At 42.3% G+C, this 27,926-nt stretch overlaps 1 long non-coding RNA gene across 1 annotated transcript; it reads left to right on the top strand.

The window, feature by feature from the left end:
* Nucleotides 1-867: 867 nt before the first annotated feature.
* Nucleotides 868-26,678, top strand: LOC310911845. The gene is made up of 3 exons (XR_014590593.1): nucleotides 868-906; nucleotides 19,935-20,027; nucleotides 26,500-26,678. It is a non-coding gene; the product is annotated as an uncharacterized lncRNA (long non-coding RNA).
* Nucleotides 26,679-27,926: the final 1,248 nt, after the last annotated feature.

The following is a 27,926-nucleotide window of genomic DNA, read 5'->3' as shown; positions in this document are numbered from 1 at the left end:
CTGCTGGCTGTCTGGGATGTGCTGCCTCCCCTTGCCTGGTTCCTGGTGGCAGGAAAAGGGGCTTCTTCAGTCATGCTGTCCACTGAACACAAAATAGGAGTGAGATTTTTAATGCCTTTGGTCATTAGAAGATCCTCTTACACCTTTGAGAGGATTAACAGAAAGTGATGATAACATTTGGGACAAATTTCAGGAATATGTTCACCCGGCAAGTGAGAAAGGGGTAGAGAAAATATCTAACAGCTGGTCTGCAAACATGTATTTTCACGTACCACACTTTGCTGTGGATGCACAGCCCTCCTCCCATCAGATCAGAACTCTGTCCACCCCAAGTGGTTTAATTACATTTCCTCTCTAAATAACAGTAATTAGTTATGGTTTCCTAGAGCCTCAGGGGAACACAATTGAGCATTTTTTCTGTGCATTGTTGCTTATTTTTTCTCTGAGTCTGCTGCACTGAGTATCTGTGCCTAGTGAAAAGACTCTTGCAATGCATCAGGGAGACAGATGTATTTCATTTGTGATTTCAGTGATTTCCATATATGAGAGGATCCTTAGAGATGTCTGTGCATGAAATGAATGCAGCTACTTGGGTTGTTGCCTAAAAGAACAAGCTTACATAAATTAAATATGCCACTAAGATGCTCTCATTTTCTGCCTGTTCTTACTGATGCAAACCTCTGTCTGTCTGCCCAGCCCTTGAACCCTCACTGTCGTTTACCACAAATAGCTTTTCTTCACCTTCTGCCAAATACTTGCTCTTTCCACGTTCTGGCACATCATGATGAACTGTAGGCTCTCTCTGTAAGGAAGCCCCAAACCACTGCTCCCTCCCACACCAGTCTGTAGCTGAGTTCCCTGCTCTGCCAGTGAGGGTGAAGAACTGAATCCAACCAGAGAAAGAAGGTAAGTCACCTTGGGCAGCACTCTGGTTCCTGCTTCCACCACATGGGCTATCCCAGAATAAAGCTTAAGATTTCACTCTTTTTTCATACCCAAGATTTTTCCATAGCTTTTATGGTGAGGTGTGGAAATCCTAAGACTGGTTAAGACAAATTACTTGAAGAAAACCCTTCTTTCACCACATCCATGATATATTTTTCAGGGGCATTTCTTGAGAGGTGTAGAAAAGTGTAGAAGTGGAACAGTGCAGAAAGTATCGGTATCCAGGTGTCTTGAACCATGGCCAGGAGGTTCCTGCTGACAAATCTAATACAGTTTTCTGAAGTGACCTGAGAATCTGGCCATTTTTTGTGAAGTACTTCAAGCTCTGTACTTTTTTGTGAAGTATTCCACTTAAAATCCACAAAGGGTATCTGAAACCACCCCAAAGAGAACAGAAACTCAGACAATGAGTTTCATCTGTGTACTCCTGTCTCCTGTGGTGTGTTCTTGGGTCAGACAGTGCCTTTAGCCAAGCAGGTACATTGTATATATCGCTAAATATATGATTAAAGGGATGAAAGATTATCTTTATGCTGTTATTTGCCATGAGTTGCTCATAGCATGTAGACATAACTGAACTTGCTACTCTGATGAAGAACAGTGCAGTGGGGTAAAAACATAGCAAAGATCCCTTTATTCCCCTGTCTGTCCATCCCTTCTTGTATGCTCTGTCAGATTTGCTTGGGTGCAAGGCCATTGTGCCAGAGAGCCAGGGAAATAATCCTCCAATGCAGCCAGCAGCTCCAGGTGGGACTGAGTGCCATTGCTCTACGCTATCAGTATAACAACCAGAGCCATCATACAGGTGTGCAGTGCAGCAAGTGCTGTCACTGAGACTGTGCCAGCAGTGCTCAGTGTTCAATGCTCAGCAGCTGGGAATGTGTACAGGTTTTGTATCTGTGGGAGTCTTATGCCTTCTTTGCTTACATCTGGCTGCTAGAGAGCAGATGGCAGCTTTGGTGAGTGCCAGAGAGGAATTTCCTTTTGTTCTGTTGCAAAGTGGCTCAAGTGGTACTAAAGCAGTATCTTCGGGTTTGTGCACTGGATTTGGCCCATGTCCCTTCTCACACAGCTGGGGATTTGTTGTGATTTAACCTTGAACTGAAAACTTTTTTCTAGCTCAAAGAATCAAGTATTTCTAACTGAAAAATCTGTCACTTTCATCTGAGAGACAACTGAAGCAATCACAAAAGTTCACTTTTCTCTGCTAGATACTGAGTACAAATCAGTTGATGCAGACGGGTTTCTCACTACGAGGGACAGAGTGCTCTAGAGGGCAGGCTTTGCCTGTATTGGGTAGAAGCATTTCTAGCTAAAAACCAAATTCATTCAGCCCAAATAGCATTTTGACTACTTAGCTTTCTTTGTATTCATTAATCAGACAAATCAATAGACGTTTAAAATGTGAAGGTTTCAGTTTGCTGGTGTTACATGCAAAGTAAAACCAACATTATTTAAAGATGCTACTCTGATGAGGTCATGGTGTCTCTGTAAATATGCAAGTCACCTTTTTGATGGTCTGGCCTTTTCTTTCCCATTGGTATTAAGTAGGTTTTGTGTTGAAAATTAGTAAAGGTCAGCACTAGAAATGCAGTTATTTTAAGGTTTATTGTTGAATCTGGTCCAGTTTCAGAGAATATAGCATTTTAAGAGCACACATTGCTCTTTTATAAAAGCATTTGTAAAAAATTCATTGGGAGCTCTCTGATGGTCCCATCAGCTGTGGTATTGGCCACTGAGTCTAGTCTCAATTGGTGGTGAAAACTTCTGAGGTGAAATGACATTATCTAATTTCACAAGGTCCAAGTTAGTGTTTCTATAGCTGCACTTACAGTAACAGATGAACAGCAGGATTAAAAAAAGTCTTCAGTTATTGAGGTTTGTAATGAAAATATCGCTGTGGTCTCAAATGATGCAACTGCACTAGGCTCAGTAGAGTTGGTACAGTCTGCCTTTACTGAAGATGTACTCTGATCTGCTGTGGGCGTCAGCCTGGTGTCCCAGACTGTGTGACAGATGCACAGGGGCTCACCAGTAACTGAGATTAGCAGCACTTTGGCATGGTGAAGAATGGCATTTTTCCTCCTGGATTTTGAAGCTGTTCATCCACCTCTGGTCAGCTCTGCACTAAACTCAGAGATAGCAACATGCCACATTTGTGTCTTGAGTGAGTGTGCATGGAAAGAAGCCTGCAAGAAGGCAAAAAGAATCTGACTTTATTTAGTGTTTTATGATTTAGTGTTTATTTTTATATCTAGTATATAAAAGCTAAGGGGGAAAAAGCTAAGATAAAAAGGACAAGGAAGAGCTCTGGATTGTTGAATAAAATCCTGTCTTTCTTTGCTTCTGGGCTGGTCAGTAAGGGTAGATGAATAATCATACTTGTTTGTGGCTGTGTGTTTCAGTGTTTCAACTGAGTGAAGAGGCTGAGATGTGAAAAAAGAGGGTGGGTGACAGTGTATCAATTAAATATCAGTTTGAAATATCTGTCTCCTAATTAATGGTGGGCTTGATTTTTTTCTTTCTCTCCCTGGTGTGGGTTTTTTTTTTTTTTTTTTTTTTTTTTTTTTTTTTTTTTTTTTTTTTTTTTTTTTTTTTTCCCAGACATTTCCAGCTCACCTTTTAAGGTATTCACATCTTTGGACATGGAGTGAAATGATTAATAGTCTGTACTGATTTTTTAAAATAAGGAGATACAGTCACATGAAGCAGGGAACAGCAGACTTAAATTTTCCATTATGTTTTCACTCCTGGAGAAAGGGCATGAAAATGACTACTACTATTGGAATGTCAGTGAGTTTCTGAATATTAACAATTTCTTTTAAGCATGATAAATGCTTTCATTTACTTTTTCTTTTTTCTCCTGCTAAATACTTCATTCTCTTAGGAAGCGATCACTTAAATGGAACTTTAAAACAAAGTGTCAGAAGAAATAGATTAGTCATCTGTCTGTCTGTACATGATTACCAAATGAACTGTATATTGAAGTGGTGGAGCTATGGACCATGCGGATAGAAAAAATCATTTCTAAGTGATCTGTGAAATTTAGAAAGCCAATTACTATTCTGCCAATGGAGAATTTTTCACTGAACATGTCCTAGTAAGTTTAAATGCCTATTAATTAATGTTTAAATGTTCTTAATAGCAGCAAAGTCTAGTGACAGTATGACTTCCTCATGAAAATGACTCTGATGTTGGCTCTGTGGAACAGGGAGATACATCATTGTTAATATGGCAACCCATTTATTACCCTGGTGTCTTAATTCATTTGCATTCAAGGACGGTGAATTGAGAATATTCTAAGTTTGGGTAGGCATTTGAATTAGAACTATGTCAACATGGTAGCAGTGCATGTGTCTGAAGGTCAGGGAAAAAAGGCAGGAGGAGCTGCAGGAAATGGGAGCTGTGTCAGAGTGCTGCCCCTAACCCTAACCCTCAAGTACAGACACATCTTTCGCTTCTTCTGGTGCCGTTGTGGACAAGGGCTTACATGAGGCACCTAAAACACCTTCCATCCAAGTTTCTCTTACAGTTCTGTTTGGAGAAAAACTGTGCTAGACAGTCCTCCACTCAAGAAGTGGTTTTTGCAATCAAGATTACTGGTGAACCACTAAGTACAGTTAATGTTCCCAATCTTACTGCAGACCTAAGTTCCTGGGTTTTATCCCAGTCCAAACTGTACACAGCTTTTCAAACAAAATCTCTGTTGCTGAGAAGGGAGAGCTTTGTCTCAGAGAGGCCTGAGTATCACCAACAGGAATTAGGCAGCAGAGCTGCAAAGTTCTCATCCACCACCTGGGTTCAGATAGACCACCTTGCAATGGGACTATAAGAGCAAACAAAGCCTGAAGCTGCCCTCCAGCAGTCATGTGTCTTTGGAAGGTATAAGATGCAAACTTAGTTGGCCAAGCAGTGGGCTCATATACATGCAAAAATGATATGTCCAATCAATATGAATTTACTTCTTTGACACTGCAGTAATTTATAGGATAGTTTCTGCCCTCTATATGATTCAGGAAAGAATTTGGTCAACACAATGTTTTAAAAACTGTCCTGGGTTGCAGTGTAGGGTACACAAAGTATTTATTCTATCACCATCTTCATGAGCTGTTGGAACCAGGTGGGGCAGTGTTTTTCCCAGGCCCTGTTTCCTTTGGGCTGTCTTCTGCTAATGGCCCATCAATGCCTTGCCCATGACTCACAGGTAACTCCCTCCAGGAGCTATCTCTGTTTAATGGGCCATCAAGGATCCACTTCATGATTCATCATCTGTGGCAGTGGGTTGATGAGTGCTAATGGTTATCCTTTGTTGATATATGTTAATGTTGCATAGTTCATGACCTGTTACCCCTTTTTCTCCCTATTCTTAGTACCATAAAGTGGTTACCTGTCAATTGTGTTGTTTACATAGCATCTGGCATCTGGCCCTGCCAGTCACCCTGAGACCTCTCCCTGTGTCTAGAAGCTTCTAAGAAGAGTCCCGGGTGATTGGTTAGAGTCAGGGTTTCCCCCTCCCACAAATTATATTATTGGTTATGATATTGACTGATGCTCCCTGAGTCACGCCCTGAGTCCCTGTCATTGGTCCCCATGCTCTGCCATCCCATGTGTTCCTTCTCCCCTTTAAAAACTGTAACCCTCAGGTGCTCGAGGTCTCTCCATCTCCCCATTTCTCCGTTTCTCAATACCTGTTTGGAGCCTTGGCCCTGAGATAGAATAAACCTCAGTTGCTGTTTATTTGGAAGGTCCCGTCTCTCATTTCATCCGCGCCTTAGTAGTGACTCTGCTTCACTGGCTCAAAGACCCCTGTGTTGCGGTGGTGCCAGGGCTGGCCGGAGCCAGCAACACCTGGGAGAAACCACTGTGGCGGTGGCGCCCAGGCATGGGGCAGCCTGAAGCAGACACCAGTCGCTGCAGCGAGGCATCCGACGCCAAGCCCCTTCGAGGACCTCCGCGAAGAAGTCCTTCCTCACGTGGATTTTGTGGACTATCGTGTGCCTCGTGGCCGTGGTGGAAGCAGCCTTCGGGAGCACTCCCAGGGGATGAAGAGGGCAGCTTCGTCACACTCGCGAGGTCCTCTTTGACGTGGATTCCCCAGTGCCACCGTCTGTTTGCTACACAGGAGCCTGGTGAGGGTGAGTGGAGGTATCCCACGGGGGATACACTCTTGTCCCATTCGGGTTTGGGCTGTTCGGTGACCGGCTTGAGGGCTGCCGCCTCAAGAGGTCGTGCTGCGCGGTCCCCTGGGGGGGGCTCCCTTTTATAGCTCCCTTTCGGGCTGTTTTGAAAGGCTTCCTGCATTTTAGTTTTAATTTATCCTTTAAGTTTTTGTGTTACCCTATCTGCTGCTTCCCCGGGGGTGGGATTGTGGTGTTTAGAGACAGGATTTTAGTTGTGCCAAGGTGCGTCGGGTGAGGAGGCTGGTAAGCCTAACCCGGGTTTTTAAAGCACCTTATTTCACGGTTTCAGTTTGGGTTTTTTTTACGGTGGTTTCTGAAGGAGTGACTGGTTTTAACATCAGTCATGGGTGCTTGCTTATCAGTCGCTCAGAGAAACGTTTATTTAAGTTTTGTTGGAGTTTTGGCAGTTAATAAGATTCGGTTCTCAAAGGGACAGTTGAAGCAGTTCTTGAGAAAACTCTTCCTCCATTTCCCAGATACCACTCCGGAGACAGTCACTGAAGTCCGATATTGGGACTCAGTAATTTCTAAATTTACGGAATTGGCCACCTCCGGAGACGGGAAAGCAGCAAAATATTTATTTTGGTCTCAGAAAATTAAGTCTGTGGTTGAAAAAATAAATGGAGTAGAGAAAGAGTCGTCTCAGCGAGAAAGTTTTTGTTTCCCCCGTTTCCCTGAAGCGTCTCCCCAGTCCCGCTCCCAGCTCCCGCAAAAGCATCCTCAAGGGTGCAGCGGGCATATCCTGGCCCGCCAGCCCTGGCCCCTTCAGGATGATGAAATTCCCCCTCCCAGATCAGACAAAGCAGTCTGTCTGGGATTCTCGATTCAGCCTTGGCCAGGCTGCTAGAGATCTCTCCCTTCCCCGCACTTTTCCCGGTTCGCGCCCGAGAGTTTGTTTCAGTTTTGCGGGGGGGGGGAATTCTATGGGAATGGCGCCCCCAGCCCTCAGTTAGGAAATGGCGGCGGCCGTGTGGCACGGACGTCCTCCCTTCCCGCCGTTTCTCGTTCTTCATCCCATAATCCTCCCTACCCCCGCAAAAACCCTTTCCCATCCCCACCTCTTTTCCAAACCCCGCCCCGCCGCTCTGCCTCTAGCCACGCCCCCAGAGTTACATCACCCGATCGGACTGCTCCCATGGAACGCCCCAGACCCCACCCACACGCAGCCAGTTCCCACGCTCCCCCTCCTGGTTCCCACGCCCCCCCCCCCTGGTTCCCATGCTTGGGATTCAGAGGAGGAACAGCAAGGCTCCAGGAGTGAGAGTCCCCGTATCCCATCCATTGCTCTGGTAACCTGCTGGAGGACAAGGGGTGGACAAGCCACAAACATAACCTGGCAGGCCATGCCTCAGCAAGTTGTCAAGGATTTAATGAAGGCGCTCAAGGAGTATGGGCGGGATAGTCCATACTTCCAGGGCCTTTTAAACGCCCAGCTAGCCGGAACGGTTGCTGTCCCATTTGATCTTAAGCATCTATTCAGGTGCCTCTACTCGCGAGCAGAGTACCAACTCTGGGAGGCTACCTGGAGAGATCTTTTGAGGGATGCCCTTCCAGGAATGTTAGCAAATCCAAACACTGCTGAGGACATCCACAAAAATAAAATTACTATGCTAGACCTAATAGGCGAGGGTGACTGGGAAATCCCTGCAAAGCAAGCCTCTGACATCCCAAGGCCAGTGTTAGAAAAGGGAACAAGCGTGGCAGAAAAAGCCTTCCTTGATATGCGGCCATCTGGGCCATTACAATATTACTTAGGCATCTTTCAGGGTCCCAGTGAGCACTACCTCCAGTTTGTCAAGAGGTTAACTGCAGCAGTGGAGCAACAGGTGGATGAAGACATTGCCAGAAAGTCAGTGGTGAGGTCACTGGCCTTCACCCATGCGAATGATGTCTGCAAGAGGGCCATGCTGACCTTGCCCAAAAAGCCAAAGCTCACCCTGCAGGACTACATGCAGGTTGTGACTGAGGAAGTGCCCATGATGACACCAGGACGCCCTGAAAAGAAAGATCCTCACCACCGGACGGTCGCCGCAGCCACTGAGACCATCAAGGCATTACCGGCAACACAAACCCCTTGCACGCCAGGGCCAACGATGCGACCCTCTAGGGGGCCCGCTGACAAGCCCTGCATGTTGTGCGGGAAAAGAGGTCATTGGTAGCAATCATGCCCTCTCAAGGAGGAGTTCCAATGCTTTAGGGAGGGCAAAGAGGGTGCAAATAAGGGAGCACAAAGGGGGCAAGACCCTCATGAACATCAATTATCCCATTGTGAGATGCTCCACCCAGGGGGAGGAGCCAAGAATTCTCACATGGATATAATTTGGGATTTGGGACAGTACAAGTACCCCCTACCCACTGGATTCCCAGAGGACCAGAGCTACCAGACCTTTCTACAGGATCACTGCTTCAGGAAGACCATCTCATCTGGACTGCTTCCACCACGCTGCTCAGGTTATATTCTGACTCTGTCAGTGGTCTTTTGTATGATTGCATTTATTTTATTTTATTTTACCTTTTTAACTTTCTTCGTATTAAATTGTATTTCTGACTTAGAGCCTCTCACTCATTTTGCTTTCAAACCACAACAAAAATAAAGTGTGAGATTGAGCTGGGCTGTTGGTTGGAGGTTTTTTTTTGCCTCAGATATTTCAACTGACAAACTCTAGTATATTATTTCTGATCTCGCATTCTGGTCTAGTCAGAATACTTCTCTGCTCCTGACCTGACATCTGTAATTTCGAGTCTTCATTTTCTAAAATGTTGGGTTATGAGGAAGACTAGAAAGAACCAAACTCTTCATCTCCTTTAGTATAGTTGGAGACAGGGTACTAAAACCTCCAAATAATGATCTCCTTTTACAAAATCCTGTTGTGTTCTGCCTTAGTCTTGGAATTCCTGTATAACTGAGGATCTCAAAGGAAGTTTTGCTCCCTGTTGTGGTTTAGGTTTGCTATCCAAGTCATGGCACCATTTATGTGGTGGTTTTACATTTGCCGAATTTGCTTGCTAACTAAGAGAGGATTTTTGGGAGAAAAAGACAAAACCAGGCTCAACTTAGAAGCAAAACCAGATAGATTTTATTAACATACACTAAGAGGAGAAAAATAAGAAAAGACAAAAAAACCCCAAACAAACAAACAAACAAACACCGCCAAAAAACTCAATGAAATTCATTTCTAAAACGAACCCTCTCACTACAAATGGTTCATTTTTTACAAACAATGTAAAAAGGCAAAACTCAGAACTCCAGATCAGTACTACTTATAAAACAGTCTTTTATTCAGTCTTTGAGAAAGAGAAGTCACTCCTGTGGTTTGGTAACTTTAACACAAAAGCAGCCCGCCCAGAGAATGTGCATCTGTGGAACTTCCCATATCACATAGCTTTTCCCATGACTACCTATGTGCCATGTAGTTCACAAATTGGGGTAGTACCTTTTAAAAATGAGCTGTTTAAAAAAAAAAAAAAATCCATCAGAGATTTTCAGCCTAGAACCAAGGCAACTCGTCATCTCTATCACTTAAAAAGGTCACTCTCCCTTTACTGACTTTGAGATCTCCATATTGTCTCCTTACATGTCTCCCAACTTGGCCTTGTCTCCCATCTCTGAGAAGGGTTAGAGTTTTTAAGTCTCAATCTGTGTCAGGAAAGAGTTAAAGCTTGCCCAGGCCTGCGATGGTCAGGTGATCTCTGCTGGAGCAGCTGCAAATGTGCCAAAGCCATGCTGGTGGGAGTGAAAGCTGATAAATACTTCGTCTTCCGCACTTCGATTTGACGGCGTGAGCCTCTCGCAGATGCTCTGTAAATCCCAGCCTAGGGTAGGAGGGGGATCCCATCCTCCTCCCGGGACAGGGGTGCTGGCAGCCAGGGGGCCAGGGCACGGTCCTACCATGACCCGCCCCGATCCCCGCCGCGGCCCCAGACACCCAGACACGCGGCTGGCCCTGCCTCCTCTGCGGGCAGCAGCTCCTCGGAGTCCCGGCTGGTCCCGGCCACCCTGAGGGCAGCCTAAGCCGGGCTCTCCTCAGCCAGCCCACGTGTTATCTGCTTGCCGAACGGGGGACAAAAAGGGCGTCTCTAACCCAACTTCAGTTTTTATATGGATATTACCAAAAGTCACATTCTGTTCTCTGAGTGGTCAGAACTGCATGTCAATCCAAAACCTGCCCCCCCCCGCATAGGTCCCTGTCTTTTCTATAGAATCCTGAGGTCCTAGCAGGGAGATAATGTTTCAACTCATGACACTCCTACATACTGTTATCCCAGTAGCTATCAGTGTCCGTGGGGACAAGACATCATGACCCTCTTTAGCAGCAGGTCACTTGGCATGGACACTCATACATAGGCACAAGAATGGAGCAGAAACCACATGAGGAGAGGAGACTTGCAAATGCCCATATTCATTCTGTCAGGGAATGTCCAAAGGCTTCAAGATAATACAGAGATATAAACAGCTTTCCTGTCCTTGACTTAGAACTGGAGCCAGTGTGAAGGGCAGTCTTACAGACATTGAATGCTCCTTTATCCTTGGCGAGTTTTGAGCCAAAGGCTCTGAAACCCTTCAAAGGATGTGCCAGTTTTGGGATGGACGTGTGTTTCATTCCTGTGCCTGCACATTCCACATTGTGCTTTTCTTTTGCTGTCCCATGGATTTCCAAGTGCTAGAGCTCCTCAAGTTTGAAGAAGTAAAGCGTGGGTTTTATGTGGAACTTTGTCACTTAGCAGAAACTAGGACCCTGTGTGTTTCATGTTTCAGTCTTGATTCTGATCTTTTCTACATTTATGTTAATCACCCTTTGTTCCTGTGGTGTGAAGAGAAAATCCCACACCAAGATTTTAGTGTGTGATCTTACTACCATTTTCCCCCAGTTTAGAGATATACATTGTAACTGCATCTGTGCATTAACTGTCAAAAATAGTCAATGATAAAGTTTATTTCAGGTTTCCTCTACTGTTTTCATGTGGGTTCTGGTAGTTGAATAACAGGGTAAGAATGAGTACCTTTCTATAGAATTGAACGTGACTGCAAAAGATTAATTGTTCATGTAAATGATTGTGGAATTGTATTGAGGGCCTTTGATTCAAAGTACTCTGTGTGGATGCTTGAAATATGACTAGTAATTAATTCAGTGAAAGAGCAAGTTGAGAATTTCAGTACTACTGGTGTAGTGTTCTGGAAAAGAAGTTCAGAAGATGAAATTTAACAGTCTGTGAAATCCTTTTTCTTTCAACTTTCAGAAAGGTTGCCCTTAAACCTTTTTTTCTGAGAGAGGCAAAATGGTTTAGATTGAAAGAAGATGCACCTGATTTTTCCTTCCAAACATGAAATAAACACAGTCTAGCTTTTACCTTCCTGTTATGTTTTCCCCTCCTCATTATAGTATGTGTGTTAGTCTTGGTCTGATGGAAGACGTTTTTTTGGTTTGAATAATTTACCTTTTTTCAGTATTGCCAAACAGAAAATGCTGAGAATTCAAAAGCCAATCCTGACTGATGGTAATAGGCCCTACAAATTGAAAATTTATGTACAATAAATAGCACATTTATGTTCCCTGCCATTTCCCTTGTTACTTTAGAGTAGGTTTCTTTTGGCATGTATAGGTTCTCCCCATGTAATTTCTAATAAAACTCAAATTCTTGTGCAATCTCCTAACTCTTGTACTGGGGCTTTATCATGCACTTCAGTATGCTCAATATTCCTTTTAAGTTGCAAAAGCTCACAAGGCTGCCGGCAGTCTACAAAAATATACCATCTGTCTGGGTCTGCACCCATGTAGAAGTTGTGCTCTCTTTAGAGAACTAGTTTGTCTTGTTCTGGAAAATGAAAAGAAGTCACAGAAAGAATTGAGGGAAAATGTTTGTTTTCAAATACCTTTAAATATGGAGAGACAGGGTAATGAGGAAGAAACAATTTGTTTACACATTTCTTGGCACAGATCTCTCACACTTCAGTATTTAGGAATGAGGAGTAATGGGCACATTCTAATCCAGATACTTTGGGCTTCTTTTCTGTAAAATTATGAGCATTGATTGTCTGAAATGATATGGTGTCTCCTTTGCTCTACCTGTTCTGTGCATCAATGTCTTCAGAGAAGGGAACAGTAAACATTAAAGGGCAGTTTGATCTTATGAGGAAGATGCTGGGTGCTGAAGTCAAATTCAGAGAATAAATTAGACAAGCATATTACAGTCTGTCACACTAGGTCTTGGGACAAACCAGCACCAGGTTGGAGGAATAGTTGCACTGCCCACTGAAGTGCAGTTGCCTTTCCAGAAGCTGAGGCACAAGTGGTGACCTCTACATGAAACAGCTGCTTGAGGTAGCAGAAGAGCTGTTCTGTTAGCCAGGAAGGCAGTGGGTGCAGGTGACCTGTGTGCCCAGTGCTCAAGGGGTGTGAGTGCAATGCAGGCAAAACCCCAGTACTGCTCTTGGCAGCTGTCACACAGGGGCTCTCAGCTTGGCCAGCGGGACAGTCGGCTGTAATTAATGGTGAGATGTGCCCACCAGTTTAAAAAGAAAAGCAAAATTTTTGAAAATCATATATAGTGGGATTATATCTTGCACTTAAGACTCTAAGAAACATTTTTATGTGCAACTAAAATTAAGATTTTCTTTAGCACTGCCATGTGTTATTGTATGTTGGAGCTGAGCACTAGGGCATTCATCCAGCTGTACTGGTAGAAGCACTGCAGCAATGGCTTTAGAAATAGTAAGTCTCTGGTATTTTGTCAGTTCTTATTAACAAATACCAGAACGAAAATTGATGAACAGTCTTAATAAAAGGACTGATTGTGCAATTTAAATCAAGGCAGTTTCAATAAAATACCTGATCCTTAAATGTGCATAATTAGATTTACATATTCACATCACTGCAATTAGAAGTTGGTATTTAAAGGTTGCATTTCCTATTTCATGTGCTTTTAATCATTCTTCTCAAGTTTGCTTTTTCAAATTGCAGAGTTATGGTAAACACATTCATTTGATTCTTTCCCTCTAGGCATGTAATATTTTTTCACTGGAATGAAATTTACATATTTGGTTTGTTTTGTGTTAATCTGTAAAACAAACAAATAAATAAAGAAGTAGTCCTATTCAGCACTGAATACTTTCAAACCTTTTAAGCAATGCTGGGGGTAAGCAATATTTTTTTAAGTGTTGACATGACAATAGTAGCCCTCTGAATACAGCTTAAGCTTCCACTCTTCTCAGCCATGTGTCTTTGCTCCCTAAAGCAAAAACCTTACTGTACTCTGTAATGGATAAAGATCATGGATTGCAACTGCCTCATCAGCTTCTGACCCTGCAAAGGCTTCTCCAGGCCCTTCGGGCAAATTTACAAGAGTGGTTCCATGAAAGGCATTTGCAAAGTCAGCAGGGATTACTTCCAGCATCAAAGGGAAGCATGCCTGTGTTGCAGTCACAGTGCAGGCTGGCAGCGGAAGGTGCAGTTGCAATGCCTCCAGCACAGTGAGCCATACTGCAGGTGCTGTGGTGCTGCCTGGCCCTGGGGGTGTGGCTGTCACACAGCCTTGGCCTGGCTTTGGTGGACAAACCCATGGCTTTGAAGGAAGGTTCCTCAGAAGAGACAACTGCCTCCGTCTGCATCTCAGCTTTCTCTGAGGAGACTGAATCCACCCACTGCCCTTGGTGTGTCACATTTTCCTCTTTCCGCACTTCCCTCTTTCCACACTTCCCAGAGCACATATTTTGCCTCAAGGCACCACAGAGCCTATCCTGTTGGTCTTCCTGCAGGAGTGGATCTGCAGTGCTGCTGGTGCTGAATAGTAACTGCCTATGGTAAAAGTTTATTTTGCACTTGAGGTAGCCTGTTTTCATAAGCCGCCTTAGGAGGGCTGCTGCATCAGAGCCCGGAATGCTTTTAGATTGTGTAACAACATTATATAGAGACTTAAAAAAAAAAAATTAGCTAGCGACCAGGATGACATTAATAATTCAGCACATTGAAATGAATGATGAAAATCAGACAGGCAATAAGTTAATGCTTGTTTTCTGCTGACCATACACTTTGGGTATGAAATGCTTTCTCATCAACTGGCAAAAATGCTAATGGCTATAGTAACCCCATGGTCCAGCTGCCCTTCTTTCACTCCAGCAGCCACTGGGTATGGCTTTATCTGTCTTTTTAGGAGCATGAAAAATGGTGGGTTTTTTGCATATGCTACTAGAAATAAACTGCATTTTCATTTTTAATTTTTTTTAAATTCTAGTCTCCCCTTCTGATCTCCAGAGTTAACGTCTTGTTCCCTGTGTTTAAAAGGATGTTGACCTTTCTTTATTGCTATTTTTCTTGCTTCCTTTCTTTTTTCCTTCCTCTTCTTTCCTATTTATTTATCTTTTTTCCTTGATTTGTCTTTCCTTCTGTTTTCCCTTTTATATTTTCTCTTATTTCTTTGCTTTTGTTTTTAATTTCTTACTTTTCTATTTTTTCCTTTCCTCATTTCCACCTTTTTTCCCCTTTTTAATCTCTTTTCTTTGTCTTTTTTTTTCTCATCACTGTGGTTTCTGGAAGTGGTGCACAGTCTTTGGCCAGGTGAGGACCAGGTAGTCTGCTGTGGAGACACTGGAAAGTTTTTCTGCATCCTGGCATGAATGTGGGAGCACAGCTGGTGGCTCATGGATGGAGAACAGGAGACTGGGGCAGCTGCCATGTTTCTGGTGGAACACCAGGTCCTGCACAAGGCTGTAGGTGAGCAGTTTGCTTGAAGTCACCCTGGAGGCCCTGCCTCAGAGCTCTACCCCCAGGTCTTCATAGGAGATAATGATTTTTCTTGGTAGAGATAATGATTGTGATCCTGAGGGCAGGTTGGAGCAATGCAGATCCAACTTCCCTTACCCTGAACTTATTTATAATAACATTCTTAACTTCTGGATGTTAAAACCATCCAGAATTCTTGGTTTCATTTCTGTCTGTGTGTGTAAATCTAAGCAGAGAGTGTGTGATTCAGATTAAATTCTTTTTTTTCTTGTCATATGCACTAGGGACTCACCTTTTCCTCTTTGTCACCTTGTTTTGTTGCTGTGTGCAGAGTGAGAAGCTCTTCTTACCAAAGAAGCAGTGACTGCAGGAAGGTGAGAGAAGGGATTTAGGAAACACTTGTACTGCTGTGGGAAAATGATGTTCCTTAATTGCATTTATTTGTGGTGACTGATAAAGGGCGGGCCAGTAGCATCTCTTAGGGTTATCAGTGTTTCTGCAAACCCAGTCTTGCCCCAAACCAGGGTAACAGGTGGGGTAATGGCCATTTCTCTCCAGATGGGGAGTGCTTCCAATGTGAATGTAGAGAGAACTACTCTGATTTATTCCATCCCACATATGCTGCCTGAATGCACCAGAATCTGTGATGTTTTTCCAACATTGCCTTGACAAGGGAAGGGCGAGGAGTTGTGGCTTTTGGACACGTGGTTGCAAAGTTCTGCAGGTCACTAGGTCAGGGTGGGAGTGGTGGGCATGTGCTCTGAGCTGTAGCTTAAAACAGTTTCATGGAAGGATAATCTCTGGGGGACAGCTTGGCTGTCACTCCTTGAAACACATGGGGATGAGCTAGTTTCTACCAAACTGTGCATCTGTAGTGCTTCTTCCATACCTTTTTCCTTTTTGCCTTAGAAGTAGTGAAAACAGATTTTGTCATTGACTTAGCACCAGCTTTTGCTTTAGTATGAGAGTAATTTCACATCACACACTGATACCATTTGCTTAGTTTTTTGTACATGCTCAGTTGTGAATGCAATATTCTGAAGAACTCCCTAATGACATCACTGTTTCCAAAATCAATATTTGTCTAATATTTGTATATCATACCAATGGAATTCTGATGAAATGGGACTGGCTTTATAGGTGCTTTGGGTAGCGACAGTTTAGACTCACCAAATAGCAGCTAAGGTAGGGAATTGCAACTGAAAATTAAACATACAGTGGGAGGTGTTATATTTAATAGATGTGACTGTTTCAACATCACTATTACTCTCCAAATGTCTGAAGTAAAGTGTAAAAGAGAGTGATCTGTATAACATGTTATTGTTAACCCCAGTATTGAATTTTAGAAATTGCCTAATTCAAGCCATAATGAATTAAATTCTAAATCACAGTGGTATGAAAATTTTGATACTTTTGGCAGCCTTCTGTTTGCAACAGGTTTCCACAGTGGAACATGCAGAGTACCAATACTCTAACCAGCAGCTGTCTCTTCCACTACTGAGATATAACTGCATGCACCTGGACCAGTAAACTAGCAAGGAGTTAACACTGGTGCCTTAACCTTATTTGGAATCTTGAGGGTATAGCTAGCTAATTTATTCCTACTCTTTTTTTGTTACTGCAACACATCTTTTACATGTAGTTTTACCTGACTGCTTTTGATACTGATGTGTGGATGTCTGTGTTCCTTGTTCCTCACCACTGGCTTGGTCTCAGACTGATCAGGACCCTGTAAGTTGTTATTGCCACTTCAGAGAAAGGCTAAAATGTAAAGACAGGAGATACCAAGCATCATCACATGTCAAATTCATTAAAGAGGAGGAACTATTTTAAATAGTGACTTTCATGCCAAAAGGATATTAACAGGTAAAAGTGTTCATGTAATTTATTCAGAAAAGTTCTTGATAACTGTCAAGTTATTCAACAGCTTTCCTCATTATCATTTACTTCATGTACCTTGACTTGGCAAAGCCTTTAGGAAGACATTTAATCAGAAGTATGCAAATGATCCTGTTAGCTTCAACAGGAAATCAGCACTTAGGAATAGAGAATCTTAAATATTTTCTAAATGTTGAGACATATTGGTAGTAGTTATATATGGTGAGTTATGCAGCCTTCTTCTATATTTTTTTTCCTGCAGTGCAGTTAGAGAATTTTTCTGCGAGTTTTCAAATATTTCCTAAGCAGGGCCTTGCAAATCATTCTAGAAAAGCTGCTACTGGGTGACTTGAACTGAAAATGTTTCTGTTTCCATGCTAAAAAGTAAAGTTAGCATGGAAAGATTTTAACAAATAAAGATTTTTTGATTAATTTTTTTATTATTATTCATTATTAATTTTTTTAATATGAATGAGTTAAACCTGATTCTAAAATAACACTTTAAATTAGAAATTGAAATGCTTCACTTAGAAATTTTTTTTTTTTTTTTTTCTGACATGCTCTTGGGTTTTATGGTTTTCTCTGCCCGAGATTCCAAGGCTGGTGGTTCGAGTGGGTCTGAGGGAGTGTTTTTCCCTCCTGACCTCTGAAGGATTTAAGTCTGACTCTGTGCTTGGTGCGTTGGTGCGAGAATGAAGTGGAGTCTCAAGGTCTTGGTTTTCTTGGTTTCTCACGTTGTTTATTAATTCTTATCTTACAAGTTTCTGTGTCCCGCCAAGATGTTCACAGTAGCTTGGACATGATGTGACTCCCCCCGTGATGGGAGGTCACTCTGCTTTTATACAGATAACTACGTGGTTATAATTTACCATTTCATACCAATGTCTGTTACGTATACTAGAAGGGTCATTTCTGCTTTGACGCAATCCACTGAAACTACTTTGTGCCTACGTCACTGCAGAAGATGGATGCCAAGGGAGAAGAAGAAGAACTCAGGGTTCCACCCTAATTCCACCATCTTGTCGCCTTGCATCTACATTCTAAAAATCCCAAAACTACAAAATCTTCCACACAGTGATAAACTACACTACTGTCTGTTACACATTTGTGACTTGCAATTCTTCTCCGTGTTAGAAGTTTTTCTCATGGACCAAAATCAAAGACTATGTCCTCCTGGGCTCTGTGCCAGGCAAACCCCGCTGCACAGACCCCAGACCCTCTTTCTCAGGTCCCAGGCCTCTCTACCGAGGTCTGTGACCATCCAAGGCATCCAGAGGGATGCCCTGGACTCCAACAACATGCCTATTGTAAAGTGCAAGTTTCAAATGTCTTAGTTTCTCCAAGTTGTCTTACAGAGAGAATGAGCTGTTTATAAGAAAAGAATTTGTCTTTCCTTGATTTTCCATTATTTCTTCAATTGAGTTGGTCAAATGTTGCAAATACTTATTGTCCTGGGTTGACGGTGCCTCCTATCCCATATCATGGACTACCTTGTTATGTCTAACAGCTGTCCCTGTTTTCCTGTTGGCTCGGCAGGCACTCGCTCTCTCTGTCTGCTTAGCTGCTGGCTTTTTGGCTGCTCTGGCTTCTGGCTTGGCTTTTTTTTTGCTGCTTTGCTTGCTCTTTTTCTCTTTCTGCTGCCTCTGTTTGTTTTTTTTTCTTTCCCTCTTTTCCCTTTCTTCCCCGCCCCCCCCCACCTTTTTAAGATTTTGGACTGGCACCGGACCTGACCTGACCTGAGAAGTCCGAGGATCTCTGGAGCCCGTGAAAGAAGCTCTGCCCCCTCCCCCTCACAGTAACCTGAGCTTTTTTTTTTTTTCTTCTTTTTTCCCTTGTGTCAGGGGGTGTTTTTTCATTTGTCAATAAACCATTTTTTTCCATTTTGTTTGAGAAATTATTTCCCAAACTGTCCTGGGTTGACAGTGCTTCCTATCCCATATCGTGGACTACCTTGTTATGTCTAACAGCTGTCCCTGTTTTCCTGTTGGCTGGGCGGGCACTGGCTGCCCCCCTTTCTCTTGGCTCTGCTGGCATTAGCTCTGCTGCTGCTCTGGGCTAGCTCGCTGCACTTTCGCTTGCCGCTCTCTCTCTCTCTTTTTCCTTTACGCTGCTCATCTTTGCTGTTTCCGGTTTTTTTTTCTTTCCCTTTCTTTCCCTTCTTCCCCTCCCCCACCCTCCCCCCGCCTTTTTAAGATTTTGGACTGGCACCGGAGCTGACCTGACCGGAGAAGTCCGAGGATCTCTGGGGCCCGCAAAAGAAGCTCTGCGCCCTCCCCCTCACAGTAACCTGAGCTTTTTTTTTTTCTTTTTTTCCCCTTGTGTCGGGGGGTGTTTATTAATTTGTTAATAAACCGTTTTTTTCCACTTTGTTCAAGAAATTCCTTCCCAAACCCAGGGCTGGGGGAGGGGTGGTAGATTAGGGGAGTCCTTTGGAGGTTCTCCCCTAATTCATCCTAAACCAGGACACAAACCCAGGGCTGGGGGAGGGGTGGTAGAGGTTTTGTTATTAGGGGATTCCTTTGGAGGTTCTCCCCTAATTCATCCTAAACCAGGACGTTATGAACTGTCTTTTTTTCCTATCTATCCCGATAGAAAAGGACTATCCTTTAGGGAGGGACATACTAGGTTTTTCTAACTATGGTTATATGAACTTACAGTAACAGGTGACTTGTACTTTGTTTTTCTTTTCCATAAATTGAAGACTTGGCCAAAGATACTAAAGGCCTATTTTCTACTTCAGTTTTTATGCATCTGTGAATGGCCACAGATCTTCAGAAACGTGTATCAGGAAAAATACGTGGAATTTAGGGGAAAATTAAACAATCTGAATCTGGGCCTAGAGTGTCTTTATCTCCGAGTTACAAACAAAGTGGTTATAACACACATAATGAAACAGCTTGCTCAAAGACAAGCCATAAGAGATGTGGAGAAGTGAACAGCAGAAGGGTTGTCCAGGCCTCTCCCTGTTCCCCCATGCAAGGCTTTACCTGTATTTGTTGCAGCTTGCTGGTGAAATACAATCTGTTCTGGGGGTTTGCTGGTTTGCTTGTGCCTATTTCTTACCATAGTACAGCAGGTGGGCCTGCAGAGATGCAAGTGCTTCAGTCAGTTCCATTTCAGTTATTACAGTGATAATAATTTTGAATGTGAAATTGTGGCAATGTTCTGGAATCACATGAGTGCCTTGTCTTTCATTGCATCCATATGGGTTCAGGATGCCTAGGGAGAAATGATATGGAAAAAGGCCTCTGTGACACAGGTCCCTACTGGCACTGACTGAACAAGCAGGAAGACACCTAGACAGAAGGTAAGAAAAGCCTCTTTTAATTTTTTAACTGATGTAAAGCCTAATGAGGTGATTTAAATTTATTTGGCTACTAGCAACAGTATTTAAATGAAGCACATAATTTCTAAATACTAACAAATACGCTTCAGGCTGTACAGCTAATGTAATTTTTTGCTTCACTAGTAGCCTTGGAGGCGTTTGATTTCCCTTAGCCTAAACTTCATACCAGGCCATACCAGCAGGTTTGATCAAGCATTTTTTTTTGTCACATTTGTAAAATATGGCCTTTTAATTTCTTCTTTAGCCTACTGGACCCTTCCAAAGCCCATGCTGCCTGTCCATCTGCCATTTCAAATGTTAGTCCATGCAGGAATGCCGAGTAAGACAGGCCATTTGCTCTGCTGTTGTTCCATTGAACATGTTGTTCATATGTTGAACATAATTCTGCTGCTTGGTTTGTTTCTCACATGGTGTGAGAAACTCAGATGAGGCAGTGGAGGAGTTTCTGACAACTGTAAAAACCTACTCTAATGGTTTTGTCAAACTGAAGATTACAAATTTTAGTACCTTACTATGGAGGTGCATTTTTGGTCTTACCAGTTTGATGTTTGTTTCATAAGTTAATGTTGCACTGTAAGTTGGTTTGTTCTGTGTACCCCCTGTGTTTTTCCCTACTTGGTTTTACCCAGTTTCAGTTACTTGTCAATCATATGTTATATAACCCCCTGGTCCTGTCCATCACTTGGAGGCCTCTCCCTGCATCTGGAAGATTCTGGGAGAGGCGTCGAGTGATTGGACAAGATCCAGGCTGCCCCCTCCCACCTTTTGCTATATGGTTTTTGTATATGTCTATTACGTTATGAGCCACACCCTTGTTCTGTCCTAATGGTCCCTGGCTGAAGCCTCCCCTGTGTTCCACCACCCTTTGAAAGTTGCTGCGCTGGGGTAAGTCTTGTCTCTCCTGAGGCTGACACACTGAGGTGAGGACTCTATGCAGGAGCTCCAATAAACTTGCTGCTGTTTAACCTCTCGAGAGTCCCCTCTTTCTTCCTTCCTGCCTTTATCTCGTTCATGCTCCTGACCAGCCAAGTCTCACACAGCATTGCAGTGGTGCTGGGGCTGGCCAAGCTTTGCAGGACAGGCACTGCTGCACCTTACTGCAACTTTCATTGCAAGTACTTACATGCATCCTGAACCTATAAATTTTCCTTATTGTTTCTGGGCCTTGACCCTATATTTTGTTAGATCATGCAGGCAGCATTAAGTCCTCTGGAAGCATCACAAGCTAGATGCACACAGTATTTCATCCTTACACCCTTCCTCATTGAAGAGCTTGAGGTACTTGAATACATAATTCTGTGCATAATTTCTATGCGTAGTTTATTATTTCAGTGTATTTCACAAAGATTGTGCAGTTATTCTGGGGGAGGGAGGAAAGAGAGCATTGCTGGGTTATTTTCCAGACCAAATGATGTATGATGCTCCAGAGAGCTATTCTTACCATATGATAAACATAAAACTGGAGTGAGAGGTACTTTAAATGAGATTTTTTTTTTTCGGTGAAAATTCTTTTGGTATCAAGCCATATAAATATTGAAAACTTCATAATGAGTTGAGTTGCAGACATTTTGATGGACATTTTAATATCAAAGTAAATTGCTATTTGAAGGAAAAATTAAATGCTTTCCATCTATGAAACAGTGAAATGAATGTGGGTCGTGGAGATACTAGTAATGATTGTTGCACAGCAAGACCAGTCTTAAAAGAGGAAAGAAATCTTGATTGTAATAACTGTATTTGTAAAGCAGAAAAGACAACACAAAATTTTCAAGTAATATGCAGAGTTAATAAAATGTTCTTGCAGGAACATTTTGCCAGGAAAAAAGGAAATATTCTTTTATTCCAGGTGAGGGGAGGAAAAGCACTTCTTGACTTGCATATTCTTCTGGAAAAACACTTATTTTCTCTGTCAAATATGTGTAAATTAAAGATATTTTAAATCTTTTCATGGGTCCTGCTGGATAGAGCATGTCTCAAAGGCAATCTCCAAGGAAGGAGAACATTTGATAAGCACATGTAGCTCTGGGCAAAGCTCTCTGCATTCCCACAGAGCTATGATGCCCATGAGCTCTGCCCTGTGCCACATATTTTTTCCTTCTCCTTAAGCTCTGAATCAAATCCTTTTGAAATTAGTAGAGTTCTGTCTCTAGACTTCAAAGATCAAGCACTGTGGAGAAAGTGCAGGTCAGGAAGTACTGATCTGAGCTTAATTTCCTTTTGCTTTCCTTTTCCCTTACTTTCCTTAATTTCAGAAAGGAACATGGTATATTGCATCTGTTCTCAAACAATTCTGGGCTGCGAGCCACCAGAGTCTGGCACCGTGTCACTGGGCTGTCAGAACAGGAAGGAGAACAGTTGTTCTCTTCTCCTGGCTCCTTTAGTGTCTGGCTCCTTCCACCAGAGCTTTTTTTCCTTTCTCATGATATAGTGCAATAGAAGAAAGTATCTGGCATCTTAATAATATTAGTTTTATGGTAGTTTTCAGCTGTGAGATGAACGTCAGATGCTTACATGGTCTCTCTACCCACACACAATGTGTGTTTGTGTCTGCATATAAATTTATACTCTACCATTGCTGTTACAAAATCTTTCAGAATTTAGAAATTACCATGAGTGGGTATTAAATTACTGTGAGTGGGGAGAAAAAGAGAAACTGATGACGTCCCCATCTTGCTACTTGTTATAGAGATAACACTATAGCTTAGGTTTTTTGCATCTAATGGAAGGACAGAGTACTTCCTGAAAACTTACTGAAATCTGGATTGATTTTGGAGGCATAGTAATCCACTTAACATTTTTCCTCTGCAAGCATTTTTCTTTCCCCCAGAAAGGCCCAGACAGGTCTATGGCCATTTGAAAACCAGGGACCAAATATACCCTCTTCTCTCTCTGCTGCTATCCTTCCTTGTGCCCAGCACCATGCCCTGTCCCTTCCCTTCCCTTCCCTTCCCTTCCCTTCCCTTCCCTTCCCTTCCCTTCCCTTCCCTTCCCTTCCCTTCCCTTCCCTTCCCTTCCCTCCCCTCCCCTCCCCTCCCCTCCCGTCCCCTCCCCTAGTATGGAGACCCTTAACAATCCTTGCAAAGGGCCAGGGCAGGTTGGAGTATTAAGGTATTAGATATGCTGAAGAGGGAGAGCTTGAAACACAGCCAGCTTCTTCCAAAGGACAGCGCAGGAAGGTTGGATTTCACTTGTCAAACTAAGCAACAATACTGTTCTGGAAATGGCATCTCCCTCTCTTCCTGCAAAACCTGTCTTTTACTGACTGTCCATGTCTACATTTATGACCTTCCTGTAGCACAGAAATTCTGCTTCAGGCAGATTTTTGCAGAATAAAATTATCGTAGTCCTCTTTTCTGGTAAAGAAAATACATTGTGCCATCTAGAGATAGCACCTGCAACACCCTTCCCACCTCTTCTCTTTTCTTTCACATCAGAAGGATGAATCCTAAGTGACACAACATGATGCATTTTTTCAAGCAATTTCACAGTTAGTAGTTTAATATATTTGTGAGATTAGCAGTATTGCTAAAAAGATAACTCTCCCTCCCCTTCTTCTCCCACCCCAGAGAAAGAGCAACAAAAGCCTGCCTTATACAAAGTAATTAAAGACTTTCATAGTATACAGTGGATGTAGTAAGAAGCTGGAAAGAAGATAAACTAAGAAAATTTCAAGTTAATTGTATAAACACCATTGCTTGTGGGCAATCTTCCCTGCTTTTTGCTACTCTCTGTGCTGTGTCCCAATATTTGAGCCCTTTTCCCTGGTCAGAAGAGAGCACTGGCTTCTTGTACAAACCAGCACTAGCACTGACAACCTGAGAAGGTGCTCAGGCAGATGCTGATGGGGGAGAGGACTGTTGAGGTCCCTCAGTAGCAGCTGGTTAGACCTGATGAATCTAAAATTTATGCTGAATTTAGCTAAGGAAGAAGAGTAGGGAACGTGCTTATGTCTGGTGTGTGACCTCTGGTGGGTTTTATTAACCATGAACTCCCTGAAAGCTTTTATACGTTTTGCTGAAGCGGAAATGAGAGAGAAAGCAAACAGTGGTCAGCTGAACTGTGAGAGAAGCTGAACTGGAAAAAAACCAAACAACTACCTGTTGGAAGTTTACCCGACACATAGCTGATAACTCCATAATTCTAGGGTGTTACAGGTTCCAATGGTGGCAGACTACCAAGAAAAAATGGGAACTGGCATTTTCCACCCCTGTGGTTCTATAGATCCTTGAAGTAGAAGAGATTGCTCACAAATTGCATTTTCAGCTAGCGGCTTGGAAAGTTGGAAAATATATCATCTACCCATGGAACTTGCTGTTCCTGCCCAGAGATCTGGAAGGGATAAAGTAGGGCTCCTGTATGAGCTTTGTGCCATAGGAGTTTTACTCTAAGGACTTATCTAGCAGGAACATGGCAGTTTTGTACACCAAGTTCTTTGCACTTAAGCTATATTCATTGTGGCTCCCACTTACATATCTAGAGAGTGAGAGTCTAGGAACACTGGCAAAGATTAGTATTTTTTACAGCACATCTTAGTGGAAGGAGGACACTGAACAAAAGTCATAGAGACAGATGCATTTTACTTTTTAGCTGGTATGAGCAGAGCAAAAATACTATTTTCAAATATGTCGTGCTGAGATCTCATTGGGGAATACAGCAAAAAGAATCATCGATTAAGCAGGGAAGAAAACAAGTATACAGAATCCTTAAGTATATTTTATTTCATAAGCAGGTTTATATTCCTCTGTGGAATTGTAATGCAAAGATTTTTTTAAGCATCCATATCAGAAGACACTGGCCTTGAGTAATAATGTGATTGATAAGACAAAAGAAAGCTCCGTAAGAACTGGTATTTTCACTTTTCAGAAAGAAAAAAATTATGTTACTATTCTCAGTAGGACAGCCCAGAAATAGGTATGCAAAGCACATGGGTCTGATTCTGCTGCCTGCATCTGATGCTCCTACTTGTACCTGCTGAGAGCAGCTCCCAGTGAGGAGCTCCCTTACCATCACATTCTACTCCTACGCTCTCAGTCTGTCTTCAATTAACATGTGAGTAAAGCTTACAAAGCAGTGGGCTGTGAGGAGGAGCAAATACAGTGAGTTTATTATTTAATGCAAATTAACTATCCTAATTCAGAGTCTTAGTATAACAGCCACAGTGAGACTCAAGGGTCCTCATAGCTGCTTGTAAAAGGCCATCCTCTGCCATGCCTCCTTAGTGATTTCAGTGCAGCTGCCTCTCTCCTCATTCCTAGGAAAGAGGGGTGATGAAGGTTGATCAGTCAGCTCCCTGGTGTGCTCAGTCAGACTTTTCAGAGGAAATTCTCTGTAGCATTATGCAAACCATTCCCTACCCCATTAGATAGTGACTGAGATAGGGAGTGATGCCAGAAGCTCACCTGTCCATTAGAATCCCTCTCCATCCTCATTCACATGCTTTAGCTGCAGGTGGCCCATTGGCATGTGCATACCCACTCCTCTTTGAATGCCAGCTCCTAGCAGACATCAAACATCTTCCGGGATTAAAACCTTTGAAAAATGTCATTGTTATTAGTTGGGAGGCAGAATTTTACATCTGGACTGTGTGCATTACATATATATATATATATATATATATATATATATATATATATATAAAACATAACACATAACATACATGCATACATATATATATGTATGTGCGTGTGTGTGTTCAATCTGGATTACCTTTTATAACATTCCTTTAAGCTCTCCACCAATAGATAGTTTAGGACTTGACAATGATATAATAAAGACAGGTGTAGCATTCTGAATTTAAATAGAAACTTTGGCATAAAAGTGTAGAATCTGCCTTATGAGTTAAATGTAGAAGTGCATATCATCAGGAAGTAAAATAATGTATTTTAATGTAAATTTTCACTCTTGGTCCATCATGGCAGGAGCAACAGCAATCTAAGAGAGTTTAATCACAGTAAGGGCTTACTTCTTCCCCTGGCCAACCTAGTCCACTATCCTCTAAGTGCATTCCCTTATTCTGGCCTTCCCTGTTTGCCCTTACATTTGTGTCTCTGCTAGAGCAAGACCCAAAATGCTACAGACATTATTTGACCAAGTCTTCTTTAATCTATTTTTTTTTTTTTAAACAGCCATCATGTAAAAGTGTTTTAAACTCTGTCAGCTCTCTTCACAGACAATATAACACAATTTGTTTTCATTCTCTTATCTGATTTTGTAAGAAATAAAATACAAAGTTCCTGAATTCATTTGAGCATTAATATTGTAAAGTGTCTTTCTTGTTAGATACTATTTACCATTACCTGTTGTAAGGCTTTCTCTGTTAGATACTGGTATCTCAGACCTATTGCAAATGCTTTTCCTAAATGTTTTTTTCTTTTAAGTGATACTTATCTTGGACCCCTTTGAAGTTGTATCTCTCCAGCTGCTCCCCCTGTAGCAACTGCATGGCAACCGATGACACCACCTGACATGCACATGAGGAGGCCTCAAGGGCTCATGGGACACTATTTGGACATAAAACCCCTAAAAACAATGAGCCAACCCAAAATCAAGGACTAAGAATAACCACTCTGAGTCAGCAGGACCATAGAGAACCTCAAACCAACCAAAGCTGAGCTCCACCTTGTCACCATAACTTAAACAGCACTCGACCAGGCAGACACCTCTGAACTAGGAGCCCAACAGCATCTTCCCAGGGACTCTTGTGAGGAGGAAGCCCCATCTCTGCCGTGTGGCAGAGCTGAACACCTCGTCCCCTGAGTTGACCATCAGGAGCAGCAGTGGTGAGCAAAACCCCTCAAGCCCCTACCTAGAGCTGATCTTAATAAAGGCATTAAAAAGGAGTTGGTCTCCTTGCCCATTCATTTCAATTTGAGCTATCATACATGCTAAGCCTTTTAGTAAATCGGCTAGTATTTAATACTTACTATCTGGAAGCAAAAGGTCTTGCTTTTATTTTAATATTTGGCTCATACAGGTCTTTTAAATGGTTCACATCATATCTTAACAAGCCTCTTGGAGAGAAAATAATAATAATAATAATAATAATAATAATAATAATAATAATAATAATAATAATAAAACAAACACAGTTTTCATAGATGGAGATTACCAGCTGGTTTTAGTGAAAATGATGAAACAATGAAGAGCTATGAAACATGTAAAACAAAAGGATTACCTAATTATCAGTGTGCATATGGAATCATACCAGTAGGTTTGTAGATGAAGCAAATAAAACTGCCATTTTCTGCTCATGTGGAGTTATGTGATATTGCAATTTACCTTTTCGTATTTTAGCAGGAGCTGAATGAGTGCCATCTGCTGTTTTCACATTCCTTTGATACAATAATGGAATTCTGTTAGAAAAAATAATAAAAAAGCAATGATTCTAAGAGAAAAGAGAAGGTTGATCAGGGAATTTGGCTAACACTTGGATAAGAAATTTTGAATTCTGGATTTTCAGTAATAGGTAGAACTCCTCAGAACTTGAGAAAACCCATTTGATGTGACACTTTTGTTCAAAAGGTTTGAGAGAAAACCCCTCCAAAACAAACTGTGAGTAGGTATCTGCAATAGAAGGGGAGGAACTGGAAGGACAGTTTATCTCAACTGAAACAAAGATTATGCAGCAGCATTGATTAGTTCTATAAAGAATTCCTGACATTTGTTCACTTGTACTGTGCATCTAAATGGTCAAAGGATCACGAATTAACATATCTGTGCACTTCAAATGCAGTTGTGCCATTCAGTTGAGCCTGATGGTTTAATTTTAATTCACAGATTGTGGCATTTTATATTTGGGAAAGAAAATACAGTTCTGAGCATGAGCTTTTGAAAACAGTTTTCTCTGTTCTTCTCTGTTTA

This window comes from Zosterops lateralis, assembly GCF_965231275.1.
Source record: "Zosterops lateralis genome assembly, chromosome: 8".
In the NCBI taxonomy this organism is placed as follows: domain Eukaryota; kingdom Metazoa; phylum Chordata; class Aves; order Passeriformes; family Zosteropidae; genus Zosterops; species Zosterops lateralis.
This window is presented reverse-complemented; position numbering and strand designations above follow the sequence as displayed.